Here is a 2,235-nt window from a genome sequence, read left to right on the forward strand (position 1 = left end):
TTTATAGAACTTAATTGTTAAGTAACGACTATGTTTAACAACTGACTTGCAAAATTCCTGCTCAGTGGACACTCGACTCTCTTGGTCTGGTCCAGAGTGCCTCCAGGACACCACTGCGAGAAGCATTTTAGCCAACTTTCGCTATATCTCACTGGCCAGGGCAATGTCACGTGGCCGCTTCAGGCCATAAGGGAAGCTGGGAAGGCAAGAAGCTATTCGAGTCTGTCTAATGCAACATGGCCTGGGAGAAGGAGGCTGTGCGAGCCAACCAGCTGACCGGCCGGCTTACCATGGACCAATCGCCTGGAACGAAACTGTGCCGAGCATTTGAAGCACAGTGATGAGCAAGACACTCCACGTTTGTCCCCGTGGGGCTTTCACACTAGTGGCAAGAGAGAGATTTTAAACAAGTTATGACTGTGATGACTGCCAGAAAGAGGTCCGGGGCACTACGAATGTGTGAAATGCAGTGGGGACCTAGGTTATTGTTTTCATTCTCTATGGTTTCATGACAAATAACCACAAATGTAGCAGCTGAAAACACGCATTTCTTAACTCGGTTCCTGTGAGTCGGAGTTAGGTGCACGTTAGGTGGGTCCTGTGCTCGGGGCGTACAAGACTTGGCATTTCAGCAGCCTGCGTCATCACCTGAAGCCTTGAGTAGGGAGGAATCCACTTCCGAGCTCATTCGGGTTGGTGCAAGAATTCATTTCATGGGCCTCCGTGACCAGGGGCCCAGCTTTTTGCGGGCTGTGGGCCGGAGGCTGTCCTCAGGTCCTACAGACCATCTGCCAGGTGGGCTTCTCCTGTGGCCCCCACAGCATGGCAGGCGACCTCTTCAAAGTCTATAAATAGAACCTCCCCCTCTAGTCTGTTAGGACGAATTCTTATGTAGTATAACCTGACCGTGGAGTGACACCCCATCACCTCTGCCACATTGCATTGGCTAGAAGCTGTCACAGGTTCGGCCTACACTCAGGCGAGGGGCATCATACAAGGGCGTGACTCACTAGGGTTCATCTTAGGGTGTGTCTGCCCCAGCTGTACTTGGTGCTGGTGGCTACAAGCCTTCTTGGGGAAGGTGGCATTTAGGGTGAGACTTGAAGGGTCAATAGGAGTTGGCTGGGCACAGGGAGAAAAATGAGTCAGGCAGAGGGCAGCACACGCAAAGGTCTGAAGCCTGGAGTGACCTCCTCCTGGTAACTTTACTCCCTGAGATTCTGTCTTCCTGACCTCTGAGTACATCCCCAAACCACGCTGGGCCCTGGCTGGAGAGGGGTAGGGAAGCCTCTTAAGTTCATGCAGGAATTTGTTTCGGAAATCACATTGGAAGCCAGCCTTTCAGTGGTGTGTGTGAATGTGTGTGTATGTGTGTGCAGGGAGATGGGGATGGGGTCTACCCCAGCCACTGTCGAGACCCTGTGCATCCGCCCATCCATTCCGCCAGCTTTCCCTAGGTGCCTGCAGGGCGCCTGGCCCTGTTCTGCCCGATGAAATGAATGAGTCCTAGAGAGGTCATACTTCATTGGGGGTTGGGGGAATCGCTCAGACAGAAAGCTCCAGCTGGTGCTGTAACCGAGGCGGCAATGAGTGCCCAGGGGATGCAGAGAAGGCCTGGGGGGTGGGGGTAGGGGGCAGGGAAAGAGCCCTCGGGGCGGGTTTCGGACTTTAACCTGAGCAGCCGTGGAGGGAAAAGCCATTTGCTCAGAAAGAGGAGACAGGACAAGCAGATTGGAGGCACTGAATGAAGCGCTTTGTTTTGGCCCTGAGAGGTTTGAGATGCCTCCTGGGCGTCCAGCTGGGGATCTGGAGAGTTTGGACTGGGGACAAGAATCTGGCAGTCACCACAGTATGCGGGGCTTAAAGCCAGGGAGAGCGTGAGATCTGGGTAAGAGGGTCCGTGACAAATGTAGGGCATCTGGCAGAGCCGTGGGCCACCCTAACACCCCGAAACGTAAAACCTGGGCGGTGAAAGAGGTCATCTTGAGACTCCAAGGAGCACCTGGCGAGGTAGGGAAAACCCAACGCCGGGCCACAGAATGCCAAACGATCGAATGCGAGGAAGAGTTTCAAAGATGGTGGGTGGCGCTTGGACATATATGAGGGTGACAGATGGGGAAAGGTGGGAATTTCAGGTGGCAAATAGCAGAACCACCTTTCCTTCTGAGGCAGGAAAGGGTGACAGCTCTGCTCCCAGACACTTTTTCATGCGCTGAAGTGACCGCGAGAAATCTG

This window comes from Pteropus vampyrus, unplaced genomic scaffold (assembly GCF_000151845.1).
Source record: "Pteropus vampyrus isolate Shadow unplaced genomic scaffold, Pvam_2.0 Scaffold589, whole genome shotgun sequence".
NCBI lineage: Eukaryota > Metazoa > Chordata > Mammalia > Chiroptera > Pteropodidae > Pteropus > Pteropus vampyrus.